Source organism: Hyperoodon ampullatus, assembly GCF_949752795.1.
Source record: "Hyperoodon ampullatus genome assembly, chromosome: 18".
Lineage (NCBI taxonomy): Eukaryota > Metazoa > Chordata > Mammalia > Artiodactyla > Ziphiidae > Hyperoodon > Hyperoodon ampullatus.
The window spans coordinates 60,819,775-60,832,150 of NC_136931.1; positions in this window are offsets into that span (position 1 = coordinate 60,819,775).

Consider the following 12,376-nt stretch of genomic DNA (forward strand, 5'->3'; position numbering starts at 1 on the left):
TGACAAAGGGCTCTTCCCCCCACACCCTCCGGCTGACTGAGGAGGGACCCCGGGCCCAGCGGGTGGGGCACAGGCAGCTGAGCTCTTCAGGAGCCGGGGAAACAGTCAGAGAGGACCTCGCGAGGCTGTTCCAGGCAGAGGGAACAGCCAGTGCGAAGCAGAGCCAGCTTCCTCTTTGTAAGATCACAGAGAGGCCAGACTGAGGTGGTGGGGGGAGGACAGGGGGCTGAAGAACCTGCAACCAGGCCCACATCAGGGGTCCCTGTGCTGGGGCTCAATGCTCTGAGGTCACCATCATGAAATTCCTTTTTGTTTGTTTGTTTTGTTTTTGTTTGTGTGTTTTTGGCCACATGGCTTCTGGGGTCTTAGTTCCCGGACCAGGGATTGAACCCAGGCCCACAGCAGTGAGAACACAGAGTCCTAACCACTGGACCACCAGAGAATTCCTCTTCTTTTTCTTTTGATGAAATTGTTAATTTTATCTTTGACGTTGAGTTTTGGAAGTGAAGTCCCACAGGACAGGGATCTGTGTCCGGGGCTGGGAGTCCTGCCCTCCACTTAGTCCTGCATCCCTGGGGCAGGTTCTGGGCAGTTCAGAAACCCTCGCCTCCAGGAACCCTCGCTGCCTCTGCCCCACCAGGAGGGGGGTTCAGGGCACAAGCCTGGGGAGGGTTAGGGTCAGGTGGGCTCAGCCCCCGTGAGGGTCTGCGCTCGCCCCCCAGCAACCCCATGTGGCCGAGGGAGCATGACACTGAATGGCAAACAGAAAACACCACTGACAGGTTGAGGGTAAGACTGCGGAAGAAAGGAAAGAGCCTTTTCCTGCCTTTTTGAACCAGAGGCCTGCATTTTCCTTTTGCACTGGACCCTGCAAGTTATGCAGCCGGTCCTGGCTGGAGGGGTCCGCCCAGGCCAGGTGGCCGAGACCCCGTGTGGGCCGTGCAAGGGGAGCGCATTTAATTGTGGGAATTATCACGTACACGGGGGAAGATGCTATTTAACACGTTGTATTCGCTTTCAAGGGGGAAGGAGCCGTTGAGGGAAGGGAAGGAGTAGACCATTAGGAGGAGGTGGTGGCTGGGCTGGGGGTGGCAGAGGGCAGGGCCAGCGGTGGACTCAGAGGGACGGAAGGCAGGGGTGGAAATGGTCAAGGAGAGACGGAGGGAGGGGCCTTCCTGCTGCATCTCCCGCTGCCTGAGGGGAAGCAGATGTGGAGTCTGACCTTGGCCCCAGGACCTCTGAGCCCCCTCCCCAAGGCAGCAGTCCCCCTGGAGTGAGCCGCGGTCCTGCACCCAAGGCCCAGCTGGGGGCCCCACCAGAGACACAGCCTCCAACCAGGGAAGAGGGTGGTTCTCGTTGCACCCACAAGCCTCGTTCAGAGACCTGGAGCTGCCCATCTCCTGACCGTGGTTGTGGTTTACGTACCAGTGTCTGTGCAGCTGTAGGCTCACTCTTGGTGTTGTACACTCTGTGGGTTGGGAACAAATGTGTAACGACATGTATGCATCATGTGGCATCGTGCAGAGTATTTTCACTGCCCGAGACTCCTCTGTGCCCCGCTCCATCCATCCTCCCCTCCTCCCCACCCCTGGCGACCACTGATCTTTCTTCTGTCTCCATAGTCTTGCCTTTTCCATGTCACGTAGTTGGAACCATACAGCATGGAGCTTTTTCAGATTGACTTCTATCACGGAGTCATGTGCGTTTAAGCTTCCTCCATGTCATTTCGTGGTTTGATGGTTCTTTTTTTTTTTTTTTTAGTGCTGAATAATATTCCATACTCTGGACATAAATGGATTTGGGGGTGAAGGTGTCTCCCCTGATAGTCCCTGGACTCTAGTCGGGGCACAGACCAGGCCCTTCCTCCACCCTATTTTATTCTGGCACACAGGAGGGGCCCCGTCAATGTTTCTGACGGAATTCAAGGAGGAATACTGGTGTTCAGAGGAGACTGGCGATTCTATCCACATCTGCAGAGGCCCCGTGTTCCCTGCTGCAGAGAGACTCGGCCTGTGTCGCATTACGTGCACAAAATACCATATGAACCCGCGATACCCAGACTGCGCAGGGGGCGGGTGGGGGACCTGCTCTCCCCAGCCAGGCTGGTCTAACATCTGTCCCTCCGCCCTATCCTCCCTGGGAGACCACGGTGTTGCCATGGAAACTGCGGCTGGAGTGGGGGATGGGAAAGGCTGGAGGGGGTTGGGGCAGGGAGATGCCAAGGGCATTGGAGTCAGCCAGGGTGGGGGGCTTAAAATCAGGGCCCAGCACTTAGTAGGCCCTTCATATGCAGACTTAACGACTGTGCCTCCAAACATGACCCTGAGGAATCTCTACCAGACAACGTTATCCAGACAGAGAATTTGCCTCTGTCTGGGGACAGAAATTTGTAAGGTCTTATATGCTCATCCCAGAAGCATCCTTATTTCTGTTTATCACAAGAATTCTGCAGGTACAAGGCAGACGGCAGCTAAACACACATACATTTGTTTGTTTGTTTGTTTGTAGCAGGATCTTGAGCTAAGAATCTCTCTCGTGGGTTTTGTAGGCGTATCTGTAGGAATCCTCAGAGCGTCCTTACGGGTGTTATTATTCTCGTTTGCTAATGAGTGAACTGTGGCCCAGAGAGTTTAGGACATATTGGGACTGGACAGGGCCAGCCGCAGAAATATGCTCGGGGAGACCATTTCAGGAACCAGGGACAGCAAGTGCAAAGGCCCAGGGCACATGAACTCTGTTCTCTTCAGAGAGCAGGACAAAGGTCAGTAAGAAAGGAAGGAAGTGGGCTCGGGAACCAGGACGGGGTGGGGCGGGGTGGTCAGCAGGGTCCTCAGGAGGTAACACAGTGGTTCTAAGAACAATTGATTACATCTGAGTTATAGGTGTGAAACACCTCTTTGGCTACTTAGTGGAAAACAGACTGGAGGCCACAGTGGCCTCGGGAGTCTTTTTCTGTCCGACAGATGGGAAGGAAGTGTATGGAGAGCTCCAAATGGGTTAACTGCACAGGACTCTCTTAGCAACCTTCCTCAACCCCTCTACCCTCCCTCCCCGGCTCCAACAGTCGTTTCCATGGCAACAGTCTGAGCCCACCTCGTTCCCACCAGCAGGGGGGAGTCCCTGTAGGGTGAAGGGGGATGAGGCAGAGGCACAGAGGTCATAACAGCCCAGCTGCAGAGGCCAAGGCCTGGCGGGGCTCAGGTAGCATCCCCCACCCCACCCACGTGAGCTTTGCGCACAGTGAAATGCATTTGGGGATGAAATTTTTGCAGAGGGGCAGAAAGGTGGTTCTAGAAATCACACGTCGTCTCCCATCATCTCCCACAAGGATCGGTAACATAAGCAGATCTCTTCCCAGCATGAATTCATTCATTCGTTTACTCACTAACCCAACAAATGTTGCCTGAGCCTCCGCTGGGCACCCGGCCCTGTTCCCAGGTGGGGAAAACAACAGTGTACAATAAACAGAGATGAGGTCCTGCCCATCTGGAGACAGGGTGTGATGGATGAGGCATTCATTCTTCACGGGCTTTAGTCATTGATTGATCCTCCACAAGTTTGCCGAGTGGCTACGTTGTGGTGGGTACTGCCTGGGGTAGAGAGGGAATCCAACAGACAGATCCCTGACAAAGGCTCTCTCTTTGGCCAAACTCTGGCCAGGCTCTTCTGACCCTCTGACTTTTCAACCAGGTCTCAACTTCCGGACTTCTGCATCTATTTCTGCATTGTTCAATTTGAGCAAGAATCTTGCTTCAATTCGTTTAGCTAGAATCTCCCACCCTGCGTGTCTGGTGGCCCTCAATATCTGATCAGGTTTCTCACCACCCCCACCCCATCATCCCCTGGGTGACGTTTGATCACCCTGCCCTGCCTTCAGCAAGGACTGGGAGATGCCCGTCAAAGGGCACAAACTTCCATTTAGAAGATGAAGAAGTTCTGGGGGTCTAATGTACAACATCGTGGCTAGAGTTAACAGTATCATATTATATACTTGAAAGAGACTAGATCTTAAACGCTCTCACCACCAAAAAGAAATGAGCAGAGTTCCTGATCAATATCATGTAACAATCTAACTGGGAAAATAATTTGTAAAAGAATACATACATGTATACGTATAGCTCAATCACTTTGCTGTACACCTGAAACTGTCACAACATCATTAATCAACTATACTCCAATATAAAATTAAAAGTTTTTTAAAAGTAGGAAAAGAAAGAAACGAGCATTACGTGATGGCATGGAGGTGCTAGCTAATGCTAAGGTGGGAATCACGTTGCAATATATCAATTGCGGCAATTTAAGTGTCTGTACGGCCTGAAAACAAACAGTCCTGCATCACTGGCCACATTGGGTGGTTCCCAATATGCCACCCTCTTCCTAGGTCCCTGCTCATCACTTTGGGGAAATTCCATGGTGGGTCGTCAAGCTCAGCTTTTGCCTGGTGACAGGATGTTCTTTTTTTTTTTTTTTCAATTGGAGTATAGTCGATTTACAATGTTGTGTTACTTTCAGGTGTACAACAAAGTGATTCAGATATACATATGTATATATTTTTTTCTTTTTCAGATTCTTTTCCATTATAGTTTATTACAAAATGTTGAATATAGTTCCCTGTGCTATACAGTCGGTCCTTGTTTATCTATTTTACATACAGTCGTGTGTATCTGCTAATCCCAAGCTCCTAATTTATCCCCCCCCACCTTTTCCCTTTGGTAACCATAATTTTGTTTTCTATGTATGTGAGTTGAGTCTATTTCTGTTTTGTAAATAAGTTCATAAGTTCTGTTCTGTAACTAAGTTCATTTTGTAAATAAGTATCATTCTTTTAGATTTCACATATAAGTGATATCATATGATATTTGTCTCTGTCTGACTTACTTCACTTTGTATGATAATCTCTAGTTGCATCCACGTTGCTGCAAATGGCATTATTTCATTCTTTTTTATGGCTGAGAAATATTCCATTGTATATATGAACCACATCTATTTTATCCATTCATCTGTCGAAGGACACTTAGGTTGCTTCCATGTCTTGGTGACTGTAAATATGCTGCTATGAACATTGGGGTGCATGTATCTTTTCAAGTTAGAACTTTCATCTTTTCCAGATATGTGCCCAGGAATGGGATTGCTGGATCATATGGTAGTTCTATTTTTACTTTTGTGAGGAACCCCCGTACTGTTTTCCATAGTGGCTGCACCAATTTACATTCCCACCAACCACGTAGGAGGGTTCCCTTTTCTCCACACCCTCTCCAGCATTTATTATTTGTAGACTTTTTGATGGTGGCCATTCTGATTGGTGTGAGGTGATACCTCATTGTAGTTTTGATTTGCGTTTCTCTAATAATTAGTGATGTTGAGCATCTTTTCATGTGCCTATTGGCCATCTGTATGTCTTCTTTGGAGAAATGTCTATTTAGGTCTTCTGCTCATTTTTCGATTGGGTTGTTTGGGTTTTTTTTATATTAAGCTACATGAACTGTTTGGCAACAGGACATTCTGACTGCATCTCCTTGGGCACCATGGACTGATGTCAGAATGTTTCTTCCATCTAGATCTCCTTTCCCATTCAGGACTGGATAAAACCCCCTATTCCGCACTCTTGTGAGGTGTGTGGAAGTGTTTAGGGCGGGAGAGAGGGTCCTGGCTTCTTTTACTGAATAGATTCTAAGGACCCCCAAGGTCTCCACCTCCTGGTGTTCACACCCCTTCCCGATGAGTGCAGATGGGACTTGTGATCTGCTTCTAACCAGTGGGACATGGCAAAGATGACAAGATGTCACTCCCATGATTATGTCACATTATGTAAGACTCTATCTGGCCAGCACATTGGGTCTAGATTCTCTTTACTGCTCATAAACTGACCATGTTGGGAGAAACTCAAATGGCAAAGGATCCACAGGTGGTCTCCAGTTGACAGCCAGCGAGAAGCTGGGCCCTCAGCCCTACAGTCCCAGGGAAACAGGCTCCACCAACAACCTGAGTGAGTTTAGAATCAAATCCTTCCCCATCAGAGCCTCTGGTTCTGATGAACACTGCGCAGCTGCCACCTGGAGCACAGCCTCTTTTTTTATTTTTAATTTAATTTTATTATAGCTTAATTTTTAATATTTATTTTATTTGTTTATTTACTTAATTTTTATGACTGCATTGGGTTTTAGTTGAGGCATGAGGGATCTTTCGTTGCAGTGCACAGGCTCTTCATTGCAGCGTGTGGGCTTCCCTCTAGTTGTGGCGTGCCGGTTTTCTCTTCTCTAGTTGTGGCGCGTGGGCTCTGTGGTTTGCATCACTCAGACTCTCTTGTTGAGGCACAAGAGCTCAGTAGTTGTAGCCTGCGGGCTTGGTTGCCCCCCGGCATGTGGGATCTTATTTTTTAATATATAAATTTATTTATTTTATTTATTTATTTTTGGTTGTGTTGAGTCTTCGTTGCTGCGCATGGGCTTTCTCTAGCTGCAGCGAACGGGGGCTACTCTTCGTTGAGGTGTGTGGGCTTCTCATTGTGGTGGCTTCTCTTGTTGTGGAGCACGGGCTCTAGGCATGGGGGCTTCAGGAGTTGTGGCACGTGGGCTTCAGTAGTTGTGGCTCAAGGGCTCTAGAGCACAGGCTCAGTAGTTGTGGCGCAGGGGCTTAGTTGCTCTGTGGCATGTGATGAGATCTTCTCAAACCAGGGCTCAAACCCTTGTCCCCTGCATTGGCAGGTGGATTCTTAACCACTGCGCCACCAGGGAAGCCCAGCATGTGGGATCTTAGTTCCCCGACCATGGATCAAACCGACGTCCCCTGCATTGGAAGGTGGATTTTTTACCACTGGACCACCAGGGAAGTCCCAATCACAGCCTCTTGACACTCTGAGCAGAGGACCCAGTTTATCCATGCCTGCATCCCTGATCCACAGAAGTGGTTGTTGTTTTCAGCCACTAAGTTTGTGGTTATTGTGACCCAACAATTGAAAACTAATGCATTCACCCCAGGAAAAGATGATGAATGTCTTTATAATCAAAGGGTGCAAGAGGTCATGTTAAACATGACCCAAAACCATCAGCATAAAAAGTAGATTAATGAATATGCCACATACGATTTGAAAATGTAAGTGCCAGGTGCGGTAAGGGCAGGGAGGGACCCACCATAAACAAGGTTGGTGATGAGCCTTTCTCAAGGGCCACCTGATCATGACAGTATCCAGCCCACAGCCCCCACAGATCCCAAAGTTCATGTGACAAAGGGGAAGATGGTGTCCTATGGGCAGTGTGGGCCACAGAATCTCCTCTTTAGGGGAACTTGGGGGAGGCACCATTTTGCAAGAAGTAGGAGGTTAAGAATATATCTTGATTTTGCAGTGACATGGTTGAACCTAGAGATTGTCATACTGAGTGAAGTCAGACAGAGAAAGACAAATATGTGATATTGCTTATATGTGAAATCTAAAAAAAAATGGTACAAATGAACCTATTTATGAAACAGAAACAGAGTCACAGATGTAGAAAACAAACTCATGGTTACCAAGGGGGAACGAGGGGTGGAGGGATAAACTGGGAGATTGGCTTGACGCACACACAGTGCTATACATAAAACAGATAACTAATAAGGACCTTCTGTGTAGCACAGGGAACTCTACCCAGTACTCTACAATAACCTATATGGGAAAAGAGTCTCAAAAAGAATGGACGTATGTGTACATAGAATAGATTCACCTTGCTGTACACCTGAAACTGTCACAACATTGTACATCAACTATACTCCAATAAAAAAATTAATTAAACATTTTGAACAAAGGAATATATCTTGTGGCTTCATTTGCTTTACCTTCTTGACTTTCATGCCACACTGTTGCAAGGAAAGAAAGCAGAGGGACTTCCCCGGCGGTCCAGTGGTTAGGACTCAGCACCTTCACTGCGGGGGGGCTGGGTTTTGCCCCTGGTTGGGGAGCTAAGATCCCGCAAGCCTTGCAGTGCGACCAAAAAAACCCCCAGATAATATTATCATTACCGTGTGTTTATATATATACTTCTACATGAAGTTACAAAATAAGAAAAACGAGACTCCCTGCCCCCACTTGTTTTATACTTCTCATGTAGCTAGGGGATATTTTTCAGGCAATTGGAGTGAAGGGGGTTTATGGATCACTAATTATGTGCCAGGCGTCGTCATCCACATCAGTGACTCAAAACCGTTACATTAGAAAATGAAAGAACAGATTTTCAGCCTTTGAAAAATCCAGGAATAATTGTAGCCAGCAGTATCCATGGAAACAATCAGCAAAACAATCTTAATGGATTTGAACACCTTTTTTTTTTTTTTTTTTCCCCCACCGTTTGGAAAAGGGCATCTCTTGAATAATGAGCATATTGTGCTGTTTCTGAGAAACCTATCTCCTTTTCCTGTTCATTAAATGGCAAGTTATATACATATATGGACTGGGCCCCCAATAAGCACTGATCGTGAATTTGGGGAGTTTTACGTCACAATATGGGCGAAGGTCCCCTGGGTACACACTTGGTGTGGCTTCTACTCAAGAAAGGAACTTAAGCCCCAAAAGTCTGGCCTTATTTGGAACTTTTGCCATCCCAGATCATGTATAGCTCATTGACATCCATCAGCGGAGGCTCTCTGTCTCCATGGCAACCCCCTTTAGTCTCAGGTGCATCCTCTCTCCCTAGACTTCCCTATCTCCATAGCATCTCTCTGCTTGAAATCCAGACGCGTACCACCCTCTCCATGCACAGAGCAGCCTTTATGTCCTCCCCACTCTGTCACCATCCTCGAAACTCTGCCCTCAGCCGGTACATTTACCTAACATCCATGGTTTCACTAGATTACTCAGAAGTGGAGAGTTTTCTCTGCCAGAAATTTGCCTCTGATGGAATCGCTGCTGTTAGGAGATAAACACCTTTGAAGGACATCTCTCGAATAGGAATCATGCTTCAGTTACCTCATAACCTAAGCACGAGGTTTTTCTGGTTAAATAACCTCTCCCCACTCTGATCCACTGCCTTGAACTTTCCACGGTATTTGTGTGAGATTGGGCTCTAAGTCAGTCAATGTACAACCTGCCAGATTTCTGTTCCTTCTGGGTTAGAAAGCTATTGGTTTTCTTCTGTGGTTTGCTGAATTGATCTTACTTCTTGGTTGTTCTTTTTTAAACTATTTATTTATTTTATTATTTATTTGGTTGTGCCAGGTTTTAGTTGTGGCTCACGGGCTCCTTAGTTGCGGCATGCATGTGGGATATAGTTCCCTGACCAAGGATCGAACCCGGGCCCCCTGCATTGGGAGCACGGAGTCGTACCCACTGTGCCACTGGGAAGTCCCCTTCTTGGTTATTCTATCTCCTATCTTGAGTCCTTCTGTGTCCTGAAATTGGAGCTTTCCTTCCCCCTTCACCATAATGCTACATCCTTGAAGATAGCCAGCTCATCCCTTTAATTTTTCCCCTTAATTTTCATCGCAAAATGAATTCACACACATCATTCATTTTCTGAATCAAATAACATTGATCTGTGCGTATGTGAAGTAAACAAGGGAAAAGGGGGAAATCTTTCATTGTGTCAGAGTGCAACCGATATTTTAAAGACATTTTCAGACACGGATGGACCTAGAGATTGTCATGCTGAGTAAAGTTAGTCAGACAGAGAAAGACAAATATCAGATGGTATCACCTATAGGTGGAATCTAAAAAATGGTACAAATGAACTCAACTCATCTACAAAACAGAAATAGAGTCACAGATGTAGAAAACAAACTTATGGTCACGGGGTGTGGGGGGAAGGAGGGGAGGGCTAAATTGGGAGATTGGGACTGACATATACACACTACTATACACAAAATAGATAACTAACAAGGACCTACTGTGTAGCACAGGGAACTCTACTCAATACTCCGTAATGACCTGTATGGGAAAAGAATCTAATAAAGAGTGGATCTATGTATATGTATAGCTGAATCACTTCGCTGTACAGCAGAAATTAACACAACATTGTAAATCAACTATACTCCAATTAAAAAATGATTTTTAAAAGACGATTTTCAGTAGTTTTCCTGGAGACCATCCCCATCAGAACCAGCATGCGGGCTGGTTCAAAATGCAGGAGACCCAAGGAAACAGAAGGTCTGTGGCTCAAGTGACCTCCTACCCTTCCCCTCTCTGCTCTCCTTCTCTTTACCGCAGTTTGTTGTTTTTGTCACGGTCATCCGTGACTGAGCTCATCCGGTTTATTCATTTGCTCACTGGTTTATCATCGGTGTCTGGGTGACAGCATCAGCCCCTGAGTCCTGAGATTCTTGCCTCTCTGGTTCACCTCTGCCTTCCCAGGACCTGAATGATGCCGGATCATTGCTGATGCTCAGCATACGTGTTTCGAGTGAATATAAGATGTGTCAATTGTTATCTCAAATGTGCACATGTCCTTTGAACCAACAAGGTTACTTCTAGAATATATCCTGCAGGCAAACCTGAACATATGCCAAATACAATACAGACAAGTTTCTTTTCTGTGGCTTTTCGGGAGCCAGGGAAAAGAACAGAAACAACTCACTGTCCGTGGGAGGAGAACAGCTTAAATCAACCTTGGTGTCTTCACACTGTGAACGATCCTGCTACAATCAAAAGAAAATAAAGAAACTCTTAGCCTACTGACAGGGAACCATGCCCAAGATGTATTGTCACACGAGGGACACATGTCTCAGAGTATATACTGTCATTTTCTATGATGTACAGATAAATGTATGCATAACAACACATGAGGATATAATGATGCATAGTAACAGATGCATAATAATTCTGTTAAAAAAAATGTATGTAAAACTTGGCACTGGATGATACAGAAGAAGTTGATGTTATGGAAATTGCCACCGGAGAAGGGAGAGGTGAAAGGAAAAACAGTGAGAGGCGGAAGAGAGATTTCTTTTTGTTCTGTCTGATGAGTGCTTTTGTGTTCTCTTCGAAATGAATCATTCAAGAAGCAAGCATACTAGAGACAACGATTTGCATGATATTAAATAAGAGGTCTATTTTACGAGGTGGGCTAGATGTTAACATGTATTTGACGTGTGCACTAAGGATTTCCAAACTATTATAACACAGTCAGGAAGGAAAGAAAAAGATTAACAAATACGATAAAATTATTTAAAGCTTTAAGTCATGGAAAAATGTAAACAAAATTTAGAAGGTGGTCAAGAAACAATTGGAAAATGAAAATTTTTAAATAAGGATTTCATTAAGATCCAAAAATATGCACTACCTAGGGTAAATGTAACAGAAGATAACATTGCTAAAAGAAATTAAATAAGACTCAAATAAATGAAGAAATGTATGATGCTCAGAGATCAAAACTCTTGGTAATGTTAGGTTGGCTGTTTCCCCAGAGTTGGTCTAACAATACCAGTGTCATTTTTTTGTAAGAACTGACACTTTGATTCTAAAGTTTATATGAGATTTTGGTGTCAGGGGAGGGATAAATTAGTAGTTTGGGATTAATAGATATACACGACTATATAGAAAATAGATAAACAACAAGGACCTACTGTATAGCACAGGGAACTATATTCAATGTATTGTAATAACCTATAATGGAAAAGGATCTGAAAAAGAATATACATATATATATATAAGTATATATATATACACATGTATATATATATATACACATATATATAAGTATATATATATATACACATGTGTATATATATATACACATATATATAAAACTGAATCACTTTGCTGTACACGTGAAACGAACACAACATTGTAAATCAACTACACTTCACTTAAAAATGAATAAATTTTATATGGAATAACAAAGGATCTAGAATTGGCAAAAAAAAAAAAATCCTTAAGAAAAACAAAAAGGAACAAAGGTGGGGGATTTAAACTATCTGATTTCAAAACTTCATTAATACATTCACAAAATAGGAAACTCAAATGATGTAAGAGGATAATTATTGCAAATTTCCCTTCCATCCTCCATTCCCCAGCTACCGAATCCCCTTCTTTTGAGGCAACCAAGGTTACCAGATTTTTGGTGTATCGTCACAAAGATTCTATGTATGCAGAACAAATATGTTTTCTGTTTTTCCCATATTAACACAAAACGTGATGCTCTGTCAAGTTTTGTGTTATACTTGTTTTTCCACAAAATGATGCATCTTAATGATTGGTCTACAGCAGTGCACAGAGAGGTGCTTCATCCTTTTTCGAGGTTGTATAGTATTCCACAGATTAATGCACAACAATTTATTTAAGCGAGTGGGAACTTAGAGTGTGTCCATTCTCTTGTTACAAATTCTGCTGATGTGAATACACTTGTCGGTGACCATCTAGGGCTGGGCTTGGCTGTGCAGGGAGATGCTTGCCTCAGGCATCCAGGTCTGGACA